At 40.6% G+C, this 20,916-nt stretch overlaps 1 long non-coding RNA gene across 1 annotated transcript in view; it reads right to left on the bottom strand.

The window, feature by feature from the left end:
* LOC135702254 (uncharacterized) overlaps positions 1 to 20,916 on the bottom strand; it is a 298,827-nt gene that overhangs the window by 164,509 nt on the left and 113,402 nt on the right. The gene's annotated exons all lie outside the window — the stretch shown is intronic.

Raw genomic sequence — 20,916 nt, 5'->3', positions numbered from 1 at the left:
AATAAAACATTGACTTCGTTAATGAAGAATGATTGTTGAGATTGGACTGAACTGTTGTTGATTGTTGTTAGCTGTTTTGAAGGATATATTATCTTACTCGATAAAAATGTGATGGTCGTCTAACCTACTTATAAAAACTGTCATGTATCAGTTATTCGCTTAGTAGACCTAGATTTTCTTTATCAGTGGGATGAAGAGGTTAAACGAATGGTAGAATATTATTAAGGTTAGTTAAAAAACAACATTTCAGAAATAAGTTTAACATTTTTATCAACGGAAGCAGAACTTCGGGACAGTTCTTAAAAATTCAGGAATCAGGAAAATAGAGAGAACATTAAGATTTTGAGAACATCTGGGCAGTTTGATTAGTTTCAGGAAAATATCAAGAACGTCCAAGAAGTTCCGAAAATTATAGTATTGTCCATAAAACTCCAGAGAAGTTTAATGAACTTAAGAACAGTTTCGGAAACTTCTCAGAAATTTTCTTGGAAGTCCAGAGAACTTCATGGAGGTTTGGAGAGCTTTAGGTCGATTCCAGATCAACATCAGTAAGGAGTAGGCTGTGCGTGTTATCGTACCTGACGTTTGTTTTTTTTTCGTGTAGTTTTTTTTAAATCTATAATCGGTTGCTGATCTGGCCAAAACCAGGCCCAGGGGACAATTTCTAGTTCCTAACTGAGTTCGCTAAGACAGAAGAAACCCTGCGAGAGCTGCATCTCATTGTATCTAGTTCTACGTCCCTGTTATTTCCCGCTGAGAAGCTGTTCCGAAGACAAGTAGAACCTCCATGAGTTCAATCATTCGTTGAGTTGTAGCAAGTACGCTGTATTAATTTCATGATATCATTTAAGATATATCAATTGTAAATATAGTTAGTTTTCCAATTCGTTATCATTAGTTTTGTGTGTAGTCACGTTAAATTATTTATAGCATGAAAGCTCGTTTTTAAAATTTCAGCCTAAATGTATTCACCGCCAAGGGAGAGCCACAGTTAGAAGAGTTCCAGTAGCAATAAAATAATTCGAATGAGTTCCCTGCGCTAAGCTACAAGCGCAAAGGAAATGTCCCGATAGCCTGATAGTTTGCTTGGTGTATCACTTTGATGCCACAATTTCACCGCATTAGCTTGCGGGCATCGACCCACAAGCTAATCGATTCAAAATGCGTTGACCTTTCATATTCGGTTTTGCGCACTTTTCACGAACTTGGGAGAGAATTTGACTGGTTGATTTGAATAGGCAGTTGGAATGAGATGCCACTAATTTTGGTAGGAATTACGCGTGAGTAATTTAGAGAATCGGAAATCGTGATTTGGACTTCGTCCAAATTCGCGTCATCTGAGGACGAAGATCTCCTTGCGCGGTATCTGAGGATTACCTCAGTCCTTAATCTTCCACTTTGTTCTGGTTCGTGGAAGAGGCAAGAGTGGTCAGTGTTTGATCCGTGCCGTGGTGGGTTTAAAAGGGTGTGCATAAAGTGACATGAAATCCTAATAGGGCATTTGCTAAACTAATTCTCCTTTCCCTTAGTTAGGCACAAATTAGTTATTAGTGCAAGAAGTTTGGCGGTAGTGTGTGCAGAAGTGAACATAGTCAGGTAAATCTACTGGTTCAGATAACCTTAAGGGCGTGATTGTGATTATCCCCATGCATGCATTGGTTTTCCTGAAACATAATAGGTTCGTGGCTGCGCAAGCCAATTGCCGACACACCTCCGTTTCAGTTACGACCGCTTTTGATCCCACCTATCAGCTACAAAGGATCCCGGGGTACACGTGGCCGGAAGAAGGACGCTTTCACCAATTTCGCGCCTTTGGCAGGCAGGCTCATCATCGCTGTATCGGTTAACAGCAACCGAACACGTGCAAACTACTGTTTCGGCGCGCAAGCAACAGCATCCGGACAATCGAGCGTATGTACCACGCTCCACGCGTAAGCCCGCGAATCGGTGTAGGAGACACCCATCAGTTCATCGCATCGATGATAGTTTCCGGACCGAAGTAGTGCGCAACGCAGCTTCGGTACCACCGCCGGTCTCCTCACCAACGCAGCAGAAAATCCTAGGTCGTGAGTACTAAAAATATGCATGTTATCCGTTTGTTTCGTCCATGGCCATGTGACTCGTAGAGGCACAAACTTATCTAGCCCGTATGTCCATTAATAAACGGGACTAGATTAGAATGAATGTCGGAATGTGAATCCACCGACAAAGTGAGTACCAACAGAAGAACCTGCACACAGTGAACACGCACATGGGAAGAAGGAACAACAAAAATCTAGGCCTAGAAATACAATACGAATGTAGGGAAGTAGAGCAACAATAAAACGCTTTGTGCTATAATTGCGTTGAAATGAGAGTGGAGCTTTATATTATGTAGAACTATACAAATGTTTCCCAATAAACCGTTTTCCGTATCTATACACTGAATGTAATCCGTTGTATATATTTGAATGTTATTTGGTTAATTTCTGTTAAGGTTTTCATGTTGCTCCGTGTTCGATATTAGTTTCTTTTGGAATTTGATGTTACTGGGAGGTCAGCCCGTTACTGACCATTTGACTGCTCTCTATTTGGAAACGGGTCAGAACTTTTTGGGATTTTGAGGCTGGGCCGGTGATGAAAAACCCCGCCAAAGAGCTTCTGGTGCTCGGTCGTTTCTATTGATAACCTCGTGTACGTGTTTTGAAGATTAGTGGCATCCACACGTGTCACGTGAAGTACAGTGGACGTATTTAAGTCGGCCAGTCAGCTTCCTTCCCCTCTTCGGGAAAATTGATCATCCATCATGAAGGTCTCATAGCCGGGCAACGCATTAACTTGTTGGATGGTCTCCTTTTGGAGTGGCGCATAAGCCATCCAATTATCAAAAAGGGGAAGCTCGACAGGCTGGCGGGTTACAGAGTCGCAGCGTCGAACCTGACTATTGGCCATGAAAAGGCTTGCCAATGCACATAAAAAAATTGACTACATACATCCGAACATTTGTTTATCTCAAATCGACGGAAGACATTCCGCGCAACTACCATAAACCGGACTAGTTCATGTTGATCTTCGTCAAGCTTCGTCTACAATTTGGACTTCTACATCAACACATGTCAAGCAGCCTTCAGGTTCAATTGGCTAAACTTGGTGAGTTCGTTCCATTTTGTAAATTTTTATCTTTGCAAACCAGTAACGTTGGGAGATAACCTTTTTGTGGTGCTTTACTGGTATAAGATCTACCACCGAACCCTATTCGTGACAACTTCAAACTAGGGAATCATCATTGTCCAGTTATCAAAGGATCACATTTTTGTCCTTGTTTCTTGTTTTGACTTGATAATAGTGACAAGACTCGGGTAGTGACCACCGCCGTTATGCATTTCTATATTGTATGTTTCAAATCAAAAATATTGTTTATGCTCATAGAGTTTAAATAATCCTTTTCCCTTTGTCCTGCTCCACTTCCTTTCCCTCTTCTCTTTTCAGAAAGCCAGTAATGGCGCTATAGCCATAAGCCATAAAAGGCTAGGACAAGAGTTAGTGCTCATGTCCCAACCGTCAGAAGAAAATAGAACATCACTGAACCTTTCTAGTTTTGATGCTTCCAACGATCAACCAATCATATAATTATCAAAATCAGAACGTACGGTACGAGATGTCCACGTTTCATCTAATGTTTTCTGAATTATCTTGCCCCTTAAATGCTACACAGTAGGCGTGGCCGTTTTGATATGTGTGACGCATCTTCGATGTGAAACATATATCAAATAGACAAGAAAAATGATGGAGGTATATCCGTCACTTTCCAGGATGCTTTCAAGAGCTGTGTTGGTGTTAGATTAGATTAGATTAGATTCCAGATCAACATCAGTAAATTTGGAGAGAATTTAAGGCAAGCTTCGTGAACTTCAAGAAAGTTTAGAGTGTTTTAGGACAGTCCCATTAATTTCACACACAAAATTATGATTTCAAGGAAGTTTAATCAACAAACTGCGAGAACATAAGAAAAGTTCCGAAATATTTTGGAAACTTCAGGGAAGTTTAAAAAATTTCAAGGCGGTCTTATTTGCTTCATGAAAACTGCTGCGACTTTTAAGAAGTTCTGAAAACTTCAGGAATATCCAGAGATCTTTGGGGAATTTCAGAGTACTGATGGGCGGTTCCAATAGCTTCAGTGAAGTTCCGAGAACTGCAGGATAGTCCACGACTTCCGGGGAAGTTTTAATATCTGCAAGCGTAAGTTCCAAACAGTTCCATGAACTTCTAGAAAATCCCGAGAGATCTAAAAAAAGTTTCAGGGATTTCAAGGTAGTCCAGAGAACTTAAGAAAACTTCAATGAAAATTCTGAATCTTCAGCGAAACCCAGACAACATCAGGATAGTTTTAAAGATTTTTAGGAGAGTTCCATTTATGTCAGGGCAGTATCAAGAACTTTAGGAGAATTGAGGGAACTTTAGGGATGCTCTGAGATCATTAACCTTCCTCTGGTATTAATGAAAAGTAACTCATAAGACATTAGGGTTATCCAAAACACAATGTTTTTACCTCATTTGAAATGTAAATTTAAAAAAAATACAATTCTGGCTGGGTGTGTGACCAAAAGTATATACTAAGGGGCTGCCCATTAACTACATAGAAAGTTTTTTGGGATTATTGACCCCCCTCCTCCTGCGTAGATAATTGTCCATACAAATTTTTTTAATTTGTATGGGCCGTAGATAATTGTCAATCCTCCCTCCCTCTATCTACGTAGTTTATGAAAACAGCCCCTAAGTAATATGTTCACTCATAAAATCGCACCAATTCAATGGTTCTTGATCATACATACTCAGTTATAATTTAGAATACGATTCCATAGACAATAGATGATTTTAACACCATGCAAAATAACATTTCAAACTGTTACAGCAAAGTTGATCAGTGTATCGAGCACCGTCATTTGACACTATCATATTAGTTCGGGATCATGCCACAGAGTTTATCTTTGCTGTAGTCTATCATTGCTAAATGAAGCTCAAGCGAGCTACCGTCTTAGACAAAGTTGTGCAATTTGTGAAATGCTGTCATTTGACATTATCAGAGTGATGCAAAATTTTAAATTTTCGCTCCACAATACTTAAACGATTCCAAATCGGATCCTGACCAACCTCTCAAAATTTGAACCCATTTGGTGAGAAACTGAGATGGCACAAACCATTTGAAGTTTGTATGGGAATTACTATGGTAAAACCAAGATGTTTGTTCATGTCTATCTAATAATTCACCATATCGGTCTGCTTCAAAAGCTTTCAACTTTACTTGTAAGAAATTTTCCCAGCTACAACTCAACTCAAGACCACTTTTTGATTAAATGCAAGGATCGAAAGTTATTAATGGTTCAATGGACTGATGTCTTATGATCATGCTCAATCAACTGCTCAGCAGGCAACATTGGTGTTTCTCGGGCGTTGAATAGGACACAAAAATTATGGCTACTATGTCACACTGCAAAATACAGTGTTGCCTACAGAGCAGCTGCTTGATCGGGTACACGACGTTAGGCATACGGACGTTAGGCATACGGTCGTTAGGCATACGGACGTTAGGCATAATGTACGATAGGCATAAAGGACGTTAGGCATAATGGACGTTAGGCATAATGGACGTTAGGCATAATGGACGTTAGGCATAATGGACGTTAGGCATAATGGACGTTAGGCATAATGGACGTTAGGCATAATCTACCCGATGAATTTCAGAAGGATGATAATGGGAACCGTCTATTGATTGTTGACTTCGGTGACAATAATGAAAGAGCCTTAATTTTTGGAACTCATGAAAACTTGCGACGTCTTGGACAGGCAAAGTGTTGGGTTACAGATGGTACGTTTGCCACAGTTCCTTGTTTGTTTCGGCAACTCGTCACTGTTCATGAAAGTATCGCTCCCTCACATCAGCAGACGGTTCCGCTAGTTTTCATTCTGATGACAACAAAAACAGAATCGTTGTATCGAAAAGTATAGCAGCAGCTGGTATGTTTTTTTTTGTTATTGAATGAAAAACCACAGAATTCACCATTCTTCATTTCATGAGCTGTTCTTTTGCATCATATTTTATTCAACCTTAGCTGTTTTTTGTTATTGAATGAAAAATCACAGAATTCACCATTCTTTATTTCATGAGCTGTTCTTTGAGGAAAATCTTTTCTTCTTTGACAATTGTAATATGTGTGTGTATATTACATCAAATGTGTGATTTTTTTTATTTCTAGATGCGATTGATTTCAAGTTATAGTTCAAAACTATGCTGAGTTTTCATTGCCAGATTACTTAACCGCTATCGCTACTAATCTTGGAGCTAAGTAAATATGTAGCTACGTCACTTATGATATGATAAATAATAGATTCCAAACTGTGCTTATTAAAGAAACCTAGACTAACATTTGAAAGGGGCGGAAGAGCCAAAATGTAAACAAACCATATTTTGCCACATATAGAGAGAATAGTTCACAAACTACTCGATAAACACGAAAAAGTAGAAGAAAATATCACTTCAAATCATCAAAAACGTTTCTTCTTACATGGCGTATTTCAAACTTTCAACTCTAAGATGCATCTGGTTGTTACGCCTTGGACCAGAACTACGAATTATATCGTTTTATTATGCCAAACGTATTGAGTCTGTAGTATCTAGTCACGCCCGATTCATTTGAAACGCATCCGATTGATATTTCACGTGTAAACAACGAACAAAAAGAAGACCAAAAAATCTCCGGGCGTAATTCCACTCTCACAAAATTTGCGAACGAAGAGCCAAGGCGGAACAACAAACAAAAAATCCCGATGGTGTACTTCCACGGCGTATCACCAGTGTTGGCAGTTCAAAGGGTGGAAGATCCGGGGGCTAACAACATGTATGAAATTATCAGGGCGTATGATGTTTTCTTCTCGATTTCACGACAAAGAAAACTTTTTTTGAGTTTTTAGTGATGCATGATGATAGATTACACTATTAACTATATGTCAAGCTTATAAAATCATCCAGAAAATGGAAAGTCGTGAAATAGGATTAATTTTTAGGTCATCAAAATTCAGAAGCGATTTTCTCGATATGGTCATTTTGGAATTACGCCCTTTTCAAATGTTAGTCTAGAAACTATGTTTGTTTAACTTGTATCATTTTTTATTCAACGCTTAGCCTAATTTAAGCATTGTTTACCATGCTCGAAACAGGTTTCTAGAGTTGCACAGCAGCAAGGTATTTTATGCCTAACGTCCATTATGCCTAACGTATATTATGCCTAACGTCCATTATGCCTAATGACTTTATGCCTAACGTCCATTATGCCTAATGACTTTATGCCTAACGTCCATTATGCCTAGCGTCCGTATGCCTAACGTCTGTATGCCTAACGTATTTATGCCTAATGGGGTACACTCTGCTTGATCATGTCATAAGTTTACCACCTCTTAAATAATTAATAACTATTTCCTGTCTCGTTTTACATAGAAAAGAGCTTTGTAGCTGTGAAAATTTTCTATAAGAATAGCTATCAAGCTGTTTTGCAGCTCAATATAGAAAAAGACTAGAAGGCAATGAACAAAAAGTTGAGATTTCCCATAGTAATTTACATGTAAACTTCAAATGATTTGTACGAAGTCTGTTTCTAACCAAATGAGTTGTAACTTTTGGAAGCTAATCACGACCCGATTTGAAACCATTTAAGCACTGTGGAGCGAAAAAGTCAAATTTTGCATCAGTCTACTGTAGTACATATTCACTAAATGAAGTCTTAGAAAGTTGCCGTATTCGGCGAAGTGGTTCAGTATGTAAAATGTTGTAATTTGAGATGGCTGAGATGGTGCCGTAGTCTATATTTGCAAAATGAAGCTCTAGAGAGGTGCCGTCTTTGGCAAAGTTGTTCAATTTATGACATTCTGACTAATTCCAGATCGAACCTTAAAAAATATTTTAAGGAAATTTACGTATTATGGTCAATCTAAGCAGCATCCGCTCTTAAAATTTATCAGATTTTCCTTCAAAGTTTTCCATTTTAGAAATAGCTGTAAAAATATTCCTTAGGCGGAGATTATCACAAAAACAACAAAAAAGACATCTCAAATCGATAATTTAGGAAACTTTAGCGCAATTTTAGCATGCTTGGGTCAGGGTGGGGTGTCCCACAAAGTATAAGCATAGTGTATTATTGTTATAAAACAACGTTATTTAATGAACTCAAATTTTTATTTCATATGTATATTTTCTATAGTATTCTCTTTCAATTGGATGAAAATAATGCGCATTTACTTTAATCGTATGTAATCGTATGCCAAGAGGCGAACTTTTGATTTGACGCTGCCCATGAGCTTCAGCCAAGGGGTAGGTCATGCCGAACACCAATCTTAGATCATCTTTTTTTTTTAGTGTACCGCAGTTGTGCCGGTCATAGAACAAGCTGCAATTGTTTGTAAACTACCCATACCGGCAACCCGGTATTTCTGACACCTTAAATGTTTTAGTTTGAAATCGCAAGGATAAATTGGTCTAGCGACATTTCGGATTTAAATCTATAAATGAACCGAGAAGTGAACTGCTGGTCTGAGTCCCTCTGGTATATTTAATTAGAGGATGTTCCTGAATATACAGCCAAACAGCACGTAATGCTGTGAACAACTTCAGTGACCAGCAGTGTTCCCATTTTATTTACAACAATCCAATGCCTACGATATTGTGCCGAAGGTGTGCCGATGGATGTGTCCAAGCTGTGCTCCAATGTGCTGAGTGACTTACCCCTTGGCACAGATTCCTTGGCGATAATTTTGACAAGTTTTGTTCAGTCTTTTTCAAATTCATTGATTGAATTCGCTACTTAGAAGTGTTTCCGTAGATATCCCTTGGAAAGGGTCCAAAAAATTTAGACTGATCGGGCCTCCGGACAGTTCTGAGGGTTCATCTCTTTTGGCACGTTTTGTACATTGTTTGCTTTGTACCAAGCTACCGTGTCTTTCAAGTAGTGCATCATGTTGACGGATCATGGGCTACAGACGCCAATTTAAAACTGCTCTCCTTCGTCACGAATGGCTTTGAAAACTTGCCACACTCACAAATCGCTTACCAAACCATGGCCTTCTTATCAAATTTTTCGGTAAAAATTTACTTATCAGCATCGTAAACTTCCTAACCGTCGCGGACTGTGTATTATTTGTCTCCCAAAAGCGTCCGTTTCGGCTTCTTCAACTTTTTTAGCCCGTTTATTGCCTTAACACGTTGGACGTTACTCTTCGATGTTCTCAGTTTTTTGGCCAAATCTCGAACAGAGGCTTATTGACGAAAGTTTGGTCATTTATGGTCTTCTTTTCGGTCCACCGGTCCTGGTTTACGACCAGATTTCGATGTGTCCTTGAAGGTAATTGCTTTACTGCACTTCCAGATGGCGGTTTGGACTGCTCCGATACTTACTTTCTCTATTTTCACCAACTTCCTAACAGATAGGTTGGGAATAGTGCACCACCCGCATAGAATAATACCATTTCTAGAACACTTCAAACTTCACTGACATTTTACTAGCTACGTTAACTTTATACAAATTAGTTTCGTTATAGTTTATGGAATGTAATAAACATTAAAAAAACACTTCTTTCTACTGTTACTGTTCATAGTATGTTCCAGCTAATTTTAAAAAGTACAACGTTTACGTGTTTCGATTATGGTTGATTTATGTTTTTACAATTGGTACAAACAGAAGAAAACGATTTTGTTTGAAACGGTGCTCGTGAGTTCATTGTGTTGTTTTGTTGTGTTAATTGATTTTTAAAACCTTACATGGAAAGCCTATTTTAACGGCGAGAAAAATTAATTTCATAAGTAATATTAGCTTAAAGTATAAAGTATTTGTTAAAAGCGCATGCCTTTTCTACACAAATATTTAGGGCCTTTGACAATTCCAGCCATCATGACTAACAGCGGTCTACATGTGAAGGAGATTTTGATTCTTCTGGCTCACATCAACCAAAAGGAAATCGATGCAGGTTCACTTTGCCGGGGTATGCACTTTGCGCATACAAACTTGTTGAGCAATAAGTAAACAACAACACACATCGATGAACAGCTGATAAACTTCATTGCAGTAGAAATGGCGATGAGTTGAAAGTGTGCATATACTTGCTGGGACACCATATAATGCGTGATAATATTTGCACCATCGTACACATAAGGTTCCCGTTTCACCTGTGCATACAATGCCTTGGTTTTCTTTGCATGCACGTAACCTATAGCTCATACCGTAGTAGGCTGTGTATAAAAGAAAATGATTTACTTAGTTTGACAGTTGCACCATGACGAAGTGGCAGCGTATTCGTGATTTGTCCCACGCGCAAATGTCGCAAAAAGACATTTTAATCGCCGTGGGAGTGTCCCGGTGGACCGTCAAAAGGGTTTTAGATCGAGAAAAGAAAGGACAACTATCCGCGAAGGTGGCCACAGGTCGTCCGAGGTCAGCTCGGGTTCCGAGGGTTATCGCTGCTATCAAAAGAAAGATTCGGGTGAATCCAGTGCGTTTAATAAGGAAAATGGCAAAGGAACACGGGATCAGTGACTTTACGGCACGGAAGATCGTAAAGGAAGATTGCGGGGCGAAGTCGAGGCCACGGAAAAAAAAACTCACATGATGACCAACCGCATCCGGGAGCTACGAGTCGAACGATGCAAGAAAATCTTGAACTTCCTTAAGCGAAAAAATCCGGTAATCCTGTTCACCGACGAGAGCATGTTTACCGTCGATCCCGTATAAAATTCCAGAACCGACCGGTATATTAGTTCTCTTCCGGTAAAAGACGTGGCCGACGAGCACAAGAACGTGTATCTGACCAAGCATCCTGGTAGCGTTATGGTGTTTGGATTGGTGGCTTTCGATGGCAAAAAATGGACCCGGTGTTCATTCCAGAAGGCGACAAGGTCAACACGGAGGTCTACATCGGGATTTTAAGTAAGTATGTTCTTCCGTGATTCAACAAGATGGGGCTCCGGGCCACACCTCGAACCGCACTCAGAAGTGATTGTAGGAACATCTTCCGTTCTGGGGGAAGGATATGTGGCCGCCATCCAGCCCCGATCTTAATCCGCTGGATTACTCAATATGGCCTGTTCTAAATGCCACCCGAGTACAGCAAGTCTCAGACAAACATAGACCCGTATCTAGAGAGAAATGGATCCAGACTACATTATTAGAACCTGCCGTGCATTCCGGAAGCGTGTGGAGGCCGTAATTGCAGCAAGTGGAAACTCGATCGATGATTAACATAGTTTAAGACTCTGTGAAAAATCCCTCCTTTGAATAAATAAAAAAAAAAAAACTCGAAGACGAAATTTTTGAAATTTTTTTAATTTTGACATTGCTCAATGGTGCAAACATTATCACGCATACGGTATGACCCAAAACTTATACCGTGATTGAAATAAGTTCGAAAAGCTGAGTTATTTTCAAGAATCTCTACTTCATTGACTGCAGTGTATTTTCGTTTGCAAACTAGTGCCACCCAGTTGCCAATTTATTGCCAAAATTATCGTGTTTGAAATAGGCCTTTAACTTATTAAGTACTGGAAACATTACATGTTGTGCTAAAATTCGCTCTAACAAGAGAGGTAACATGCGGGTTGTGCTAAGTGTGACAGAAACTATATTATAACCGTATTTCCACCTGAAACTAGAATGAAAAAACTATAACCACAGACAAATAGACGTATCTCTTTCCCCTCAGTCGGCGTAAACACATGTAGCATTCTATTTAATTGTGATTAGTTTCGTTAGTTCCCTCACCACAGCTTGTAAGCAACAATGTTTGAGACTTGGCATGCAAGCAAGAAATATCGTTAGTGAGTTCCGTGACGATATTTTTAAAGAAAATATATTTTGAGTTACGTCAATTTGTCTCTGCTTTAATGGTCGCTATGTTTGTTCAAATGCTAATTGCTTAATATCCTCGAAAAACGAAGGCATGATTTTGAATGTTATCAATTAATTACTCTCTACAAATCGGCTACCTCAACTGTCACCTAGAATGGTACTGCCAATAACTTGATTCATGCCCCCAAAAAATAACCCAAGACCAGTGAATCGGACCTCACGACAACGTCACACATAATCCATCTGTTGTGCCTACTGCAATATCTCAATCCTGACTCCTTGAAGAGACCTGTCCTAATCAAACATAGTTTGCTTCTGGCGTTACAGCCCGATGATGGAAACCTCCTCGACTTCATCAATCATGCCACGCGACACTCGACACGACGATGACAATCGGATGTTGCTAATATCTTAATTCATTTGCGGAGACAAAGAAAGACCTTGAAAAAACTATCCAACGCCTCAGTAAGCTCGATCAGCTCACGAACCATCGGAAAAAGGCTGCTTCAATCCCAGCCTAGCGCACAAGCCTGCCAACTCCTTACCAACCACGCTGCCGTACCATCCATCCGCTGCCTACCTCTGACTTGGCAAATTGGGGACATGATCATTAAAATAGAGAGTCTGAATAAAAACATTCATCAGCCTGGTAGGCGAGTTGAGGAAAAGAATGGTCGCGATTATAATAAAAATGTTTTTTGTTCAACGTGACCATCCATGTTTTGTCACGTTTGTACACACTGTTTTTCCCATTTTTGTTTGCCCGATCGATGATTGATGTCCGCGCCGCGCAGCAGCGCCTTAGCAGCACCGTGAGCGATTGAACTGCAGAAAGGCAAATTCAGCCAAGACGCTAATGTTTCGAATGTAAAACACAAGTCACACAAAAGTCCATCCCCGAAGGCAGAAGGCGGCAACGACAACGGTGACCGGCAAAACAAGATCGGGGCGTATATAGAGCAAGGCCAAGTCTTGCTCTAAGTTGCGGCGGTGGCGGCGGTGGTGGCCGGTCAAAGTTGGAGAGACTCCTTCACCGAACAAGAACAGTCAGTCAGTGATAGAATCTCGAGAGGACCACAGCCAGTGGCCAAAGGCGAAAAGCTCTCAAACTAGAGCGCAGAGCCCAAACGGACATTAGCTAGCCTGTTGGTGGGTAGGAGGCGATTGCTCACCAGCTCAGACCCAGAGTGACATTGTTCTGACTGACACAATGGCAAATGGCGAGAGGGTGGCACGGCGCGCGTATATGCAAAGTGACTCCGCACCGAGAGGGGTTGATGCTTTGAAGTTTGAAGTTTTATGTCCACCTCACGACTGCCGTGTTCGATTTCGTAACGATTTGTCATTAAAATTGGCGTTTCTCATTATGCAGCAGTCGGCTGCTGGTCGTCCGTACCTCCTTGGCTAGTGTGGTTGAGTCAGTGTTTGTTCTATATTTCCAGAAGGCTCTCAGTGCCCTAGATTTGTATCGCTTCGCTGTCAATCTGAATAAAATTTGCGTATGAGTTTTATGTTGCGTGAGGTTCTTTGTGATGTGTGATCTTTGACTTAAGTGAAGACTGCCCGGTCAATTATGGCCAACTGGTATTTGTGATTCAAATGAGTAGCTGGAAACCGTTGCAATGACTTAATTTTTTTTTTTGAATATTTTGAACGTTCATTCAGGTTATTCGTTTCCTTGCAAAGGGATTTATTTAGAAAGTGGAAAGACTACGCGGCTAATTGGTACAGTGTAGAGTAAACCGCTGTGGGGGAAACGCATTGCGTATTTGGTTTAAGGTAATTGGCTAACATTTTAACAACTTTCAGATACTGAAGGCAAGAGTAGTGGCGCCTTTTGGAAAATTGTTTAACATGATGTCTTCTCTCATTTTCTATTGATAGCTTCAGTTTTAAATGCACGTTTTTTACCCACTGATGCACCAAGAAAAACTTCTTGATTACGTGATAATGTTGTTTGATGAAGGCGTTTGGTCAATGCTCATTATTCAAAGAAAAAAATAGGAAGTTTAACCGTCGTGAAAAAATCTCTCTCGTGTAATTTTGAGCTAAACTTGGCATACACAATTATGTAAATTAACACGAATTATTGCTAGCGTCATCCGCGCTGAAATTATCATCAAATTATCGAACGGTTTAGGATTATAAAAACTAGACGAAGCTTCTTTCATAGAATTTAGAATTTTCAAACAGAGCTTTGTTTTTTTTTTAATTTGTTTGTTTATTTATTTCCACAACCTCATCTAACTTTACTGTCTTAATTAGGAATACGATTGAGAAAAGCTTTTATGGGTAAACCTTACATAAGGGTCATTCAAAAAAGCTAAGAAAAAAAAAACATTTTTTCATATCATCATACAATTCCACTGAACATACATTTAACATTAAATCTAATCTAATCTAATCTAATCTAATCCAACACTAACACACCCAGTTTTTGAAAGCATCCTGGAAAATGATACATATACCTACATCATTTTTCTTGTCTATTTGATATATTTTCACATCGAAGATGCGTCACACATATCAAAACGGCCAGGCCTACTGTGCAGCATTTAGGGGGCAAGATGATTCATAAAACATCGGGTCTGTTTAAACCGAAGATTTAAACACGATGCTTCAGAATCCAATAAATGGATGTAACGTGGACATCTCGTACCGTACGTTCCAATTTTGGTAATTATATGATTAGTTGGTCGTTGGAAGCATCAAAGCTAGAAAGGTTCAGTGATGCTCCATTTTCTTCTGACGGTTGGGGCATGAGCACTAACTCTTGTCCTAGCATTTTATGACTTATGGCTTTAGCACCATTACTCACTTTCTGAAAAGTGAAGAGGGAAAGTAAAAGGATAAGGACAAAGGGAAAAGGATAATGTAAAATCTATGAACATAAACAATATTTTTGATTTGAAATATACAATATAGAAATGCATAACGGCGGTGGTCACTACCCGGGTCTTGCCACTATTATCAAGTCATAAAAAGTAACAAGGACTAAAATGTGATCCTTTGATAACTGGAAAATCCTGATTCCCTAGATTGACTAGGGTTTGGTGGTAGATCTTATGCTAGTAACGCACCACAAAAAGGTGATCTCCCAATTATAGTTACGGACTCCTGATGACTTTTTACCGAAGTTACGCATTTTTTTTATCTCCAATAGTTCTTGTTTCATAGGTACTATCGGTCTTCAAATAATCATTAACTTTTTAAACTTCAATTTCTTGCAATTGATTGGGATCAGGCGGTATACCTAGAATGCTGATACGAAGGTTTACTCAACGGTACTATTGGCCTCTGGGTCAAGAAAACGTGAACACAACCGGGAAAGCATAAGCAACAAATAGTCGTTGGGAATTTGAACCGGAATGTTTAATCTCCTCACACGCGGAACTGATGTCTTCCTTCACCATACACTGTGATTGTAGCTCACCCTCCTTTTAACTTAGGATCGGGCCGAGCAACACTTGATCAATTGATCACCAGATCGAACAGTTGTAATCGAGACTTCTTTTGAACGTCTTCAAACAATTGCACTAAACAATGGCAAGTATCTAGCTAAACACGGCAAGTACACGGTGGACACTGACATCTATAGTCTGTATCAGTTAGTATTTGGCCGTTACTTTTTAATTACTGTAGCGTTGTCGCAGCAAGAAACTATTGGCAGCGTTTTGATCCGCAAGGATTGTTTATTTAGTAGTGAAAATTTCATCAGGATTCATATACTTATTCAAAAGTTATCGAAGATGGAACGTGACAGACGTGAACAAATTCTGCACACTCACGTGCAAAATCCAACGTGGTCAGGAGGAATGATTGCAAAGGCTCTCAAATTTTCAAAATCGACTGTAAATACCTTGCTTAATCGTTACCGTGAAACACTGACGTTGGCTCGTGCAAAACAAAACAAACGTAGAAGAACCGTGCAAGGAAGCTGTACGAGCAAGTTTTGACCATGTATAACGGATGTATTTTGATGGACGATGAAACTTACGTAAAAATGGACTTTGGACAAATCCCGGGCCAAAAATTTAACTTTGCTAAACGTAAGGGGGATGCTCCAGATAAATTCAAATTTGTCTTTGCAGATAAATTCGCTCGCAAGTTGATGAGTTGGCAAGGCATCCGCAGTTGCGGAAAAAAAAAAGGTTTTCATCACTGGAGCGACTATGAATGGACAACTTTACCAGGAGGAGTGTCTCCAGAACATAATTTTGCCGTTCATTCAATCACACGAAGGTCCCGTAAAGTTCTGACCTGACTTAGCCAGCTACCATTACAGCCGCGATGTCATAGAATGGTATAAACAGAATTATGTCGATTTTATTTAGAAAAGCATCAATCCACCAAATTGTCCAGACTTTCGTCCCATTGAAAAATTTTGGGCAATTATAAAGCGCAAATTGAAGAAATGTGACAAAACAATCAAAACACCATCTGATTTGGAGAAGTGGTGAAAATCATTTACTTTCATTTCGTGCATTCATTTACATTCATTTGCCTCTAACTTTTTTCATCAACAAAATTCCGTAAAATAGTGTTTGAAACTTTCGTAGGCTTGTTAGCTACATCTTTTGTGAACAACTCTAATCTGTATCTCTTATGCATGATGAATCAGAGTGATTAGAATCCACCATTGTTTTTCAGTGAATGTAAATTGCATTCACTGAAAAACAATAACATGTTCTGCCAGCTCTATTTCATCATGCATTAGAGATTCATATTTTAGTTATTAACAAAAATTGTAGTTAATATCAAAAGCTAAAAAACCTACATACATCATTTAACGGTATTCTGTTGATGACAAAAAATAGAGGCAAATGAATGTAAATGAATGCACGAAATAAATGTAAATGATTTTCCATCCCTGCTGCTGTGCAAGACATGATGAGAGGTATTCCGCGAAAAATTCGAAAATTCATCCGAAAAGCTGACAAATAATTTGTGTTGCATTCTTCCATTAAAGCTAAATAAAAAACCTACCAAATGATACCTTTAGCATTTTTGTACTTTATTTCCCCTTGGAGAAATGACCTTTTTTTGTGCGGCCAAATTCTAAATGGCACAGACTTTACCAACAAGAGAATCTTTCGGATCGTTTGAACTAGACCGTTTTTCCGTATCCTGATTACATTGTACGGACTTCTATTAATCACTAAAATGATACATAATCATCTAGGCTCACAGCTCTCAGCTGCGCGGGCTCGACTTCGGATCGGTTGTTTGCATGCGTAAGATGTACGATCGGGATCGAAATGAATGATGTATAGAATCAATAGGTAGGTAATTGTATATAAGCTAAAGACCCTGTATTGTTCCTTAGTTTGCTCTACATGGGGGTATGTAGTTGTAGTCAGCGATCCTTACTATGAGAACAGCATACAACATGTACATAGAAGCTATTGTACAAAAGTTTGTACGCTTTGCTCTTCGACGATTACCTTGGAATGATTCGTTCCGGAGATTTCCTAAATATGAAGATCATTGTAAATTAATTAATCTTGATCTTCTGTTACCATGTCTTCGACTTTCATACTATCAGCGCTAGCTGGCGTTGCAGCTGCAGCTCCGACATAATCTGCGTGACTGTTCTGCTGACAACATCCCAAGTGACCTCCTCTCGAAACACATCATCGACGACATTCTTCACGCTAAGGACGGGCATCTCCCTTCACACTGTCTCGAACCTTGGACAGTCGAAGACCACATGCTCCGGCGTTTCGTTCACATTTCCACTCTCCAATCAGAGAGGTGACGTTTCGTGTCCGAACCGATGCAGGCACTTCTGGAAGCAACCGTGACCAGAGAGAAACTGCGTCAGGTGGAAGTTGATTTCTCCATGCTTCCTGTTCACCCAGATCGAAAAAATTACCGCCGAGTCCCATTCCTGTTGCCACTTAGCCATCGACTCCGTTCTCTCGCTTCTCTCCGCCTGTAGCACTCGCTGTGCTCCACCAGGGTGATGCCGATAGGGATCACTCCAGCAATAACGCTCACGACTCGCATGACAATGAGTCGGAACGTACTGCTTAGTTTCTTTCAGTTCTGTTTCGTTTCTAGCGCTGCAACCCGACGACACACTGGTCAGAAGACGCCTCTTGCTACTGCTTGGACGAGAGTTGTTCAGCATGATTCGCCGCCTTCTCACAGGCATATTCGGCGTAGCTGTTCAAGTTTAGCCGGTCATCGATCATGACTCTCAGATACTTAAGCACGCACATTGAGACTGTGGTGTGCTCCCCGACGGGGATTTCAGCCCGCTGCACTACATTGCAGTTACTGACCAATAGCTATCTGTATCTTTGCTCCTTGCATCCATTTGGAAACCATGTCGGTCGCCTCGGTCGCCAACCTTGGGGCAGCTTGAGTGTCAGCACGTCGTTGTACATCCCGTTCCAGAGCGCTGGACCAACGATGAGCCCTATGGAATTCTCGCCGTGATCCTAATCGATCTCTGTCTGTCTTTTAGACCTGAACCCGGTTCTGAAAGTAACTCCTCAGGATCGTGTACAGGTAGTCAGGGAGCATCATTCGGTGATGGCCTCCCAAATGGCGCTCTTGAATGCGTTCTTGACGCCGATCGTTATCACTGCGTAATATCGATCTCCTCTCCGCTTTTGTTTGGACGCCTTTTTGGCTCTCTAGACCACTGTCCGAATTGCATCTATCGTTGATCTCCTTTTCCGGACTCAGAACTGCCTCTCCAACAATCCGTGCTGACTCTCCAGTCATTTAGTCAGTCTGTTGAAGATGATCCTCTCCGAGAGCTTTCCGAGTATATCCAGCAGGTATATAGGCCTATACAATGCTGGATCTCCCGGTGGTTTTCCTGGCATCGGCAGCAACACTGGCTTCTGTATCTTCCATCTTAGTGGGAAGTGACCCTCGTCCAGGCATTTCTGCAGCACCATCCTGAACATGTCCGGGGACGCCTGCATCGCCGCTTTCAACGCCACGTTGGGCATTCAATCCAGACCTGGAGTTTTCTTTGTCTTCAACCATTTCGCCACTGCTACCAGTTCTTCGTCGGAGACTTGTTCGGTGTTGTCTCGGTGTAGGTGGCCACGTTTTTGGATCATGCTTCGGGAAATGTTCCTCCACGATGACTTTAAACTTGTCTGGACACATTTCACACACGTCGATCGTCCTCTGATCAGGACTCAGTATGCAACACTCCATTTGAGTTGAGCTAAATTAGCGTGAAGCATTACAGATGTGAAAGGAAATCCTGACACAGCAAGCAGTGCTGGATAAATGAGGGAAAAAACGGATGGTATAAATATGAGCTACCTAAACTTGTTGAAGACATTCTTGTAACGAACTTTGGAAGCGACGGATAGCAGCAGCAGCAGCAGCAGCAGTAACAACAACAGCAGCAGCAGCAGTAACAACAATAGTAGCAGCAGCAGAAATGGAAGCGGAGCAGCCGAGATTCGTGTAGCCGTGACCGAGGCTGGAATCCTCGGTCCGGTCACGACACAATCCTTCCTGTCTTCAGCGGTTCTTGCACTTTGAACGCAGCTTCTGGCTCTGAGACAACCAGCGTGGAGGGTGCTAAGTGCCTCGTTCTACCAGTAAACTGGGCGCTGGCTGTTCTAGTCTAGTCTAGTCTAGTCTACACATACACAGCCAGTACTTGAAAGAATCCTGGAAAATGATACATCTATCATTTTTCTTGTCATTATTAATGCCTGCTGCACATCAAGGATGTGAAACAAACAATAAAGCGGCCAGGCCTACTGTGTAGCGTTCCAGTAAACTGGGCGCTGGCTGTTCTTTGGCTCAAATTTCCTCGGAATGGTCGTGTCACATTCCCTCAATAACTTTTCTGTCAACTCGTCCGTGTTCATGAAGTGCCTCAACCAAGATATCCTTGTCGAAAGCCTTCGTGTTCCATTTTCGCTCGCATTTTTTCGACCTCCGTACTGCCACAGTATTCCGTTTACCGTTGCTGTACTGGATCGCCTGATGGTTGCTATGGGTATACTGACTTGGCACAAACCATTTGGAGTTTATATGGCAATAACTATGGGAAAACTTATGTTTTTGTTCATATCTATCTAACAATGCACCACATCACTATGCTTTTAAAAATAATAGCAGTGATTGTAGCAAATTTTCTCAGCTACAACTTGTTGAAAACCACTTTTCAATCAAATGTAAGGAACAAAGGCAACATTGGTGCGAATGTTTCTGGTGCGAATAATAGAGCACAAATATCATGGCTACTATGTCACACTGCAGAATACAGTGTTGCCCACAGAACAGCTGCTTGGTCATGCCATAAGATTATTAATCTCTTGAACAATTAATAACAATTTAATTTGATATTTGGCTGAAAAACTATATCGGGCAAAGTTGTAGCTTAGAATATTTCCCGTAAGAATAGTTATAGAAATTTTCGAAAAAGCAATATGGAAAATTGGTAGAAGACAATGAACAAAAAGTTTGGTTTTCCCATAGTAATTTCCATATTAACTTCAAATGGTTTGTGCCAAGTCAGTTTCTTACCAAATGAGTTTAAATTTTGGGAGGCTAATCAGGACCTGATTTGAAACCATTTGAGCACTGTGGAGCGAAAATTTCAAATTTTGCATCAGTCTATTGGACAGCCTAACTTCCAGCTTTACCGGAGCTTCCAGTAGGTTGCACCCACTTGCGTTGGTACATCTGCTTCCCCACTTCACTGCCCAAGCAATTGAAGTCTCCTCCGATGACTACCGGTTTTCGCTCGATCAGCCCACCGGTTATTCCATCCAACATCTGCTGGAACTGATCCATCGTCCATCTAGGGGGTGCGTAGCAACTACATATGAAGATTCCGTTAATTTTGACCATGCGCTCGCAACCACTTCTTGAATGCAGTATCAGCCCATAACTTGCATAGCAGCCATCCTGCTCACTACCGTTATTGGGAGGAAATCGATACGGTTCCGCAGTGATTACAACGTCGCACTTTGTTTCCGTTGTAGACTGCCACAAAAGTTGCTGCAAAGTGTCGCAATTTGGGGGCATTTAAAGCCTCCCGGCATATGGTCGTTTCCGTCGA

Source organism: Ochlerotatus camptorhynchus, unplaced genomic scaffold (assembly GCF_037179485.1).
Source record: "Ochlerotatus camptorhynchus isolate MF236.1 unplaced genomic scaffold, CSIRO-AGI_Acam_v1.1 ptg000189l, whole genome shotgun sequence".
Lineage (NCBI taxonomy): Eukaryota > Metazoa > Arthropoda > Insecta > Diptera > Culicidae > Ochlerotatus > Ochlerotatus camptorhynchus.
Note: the sequence above shows the minus strand (reverse complement) of the source record. Positions and strands in the feature narration are given on the sequence as shown.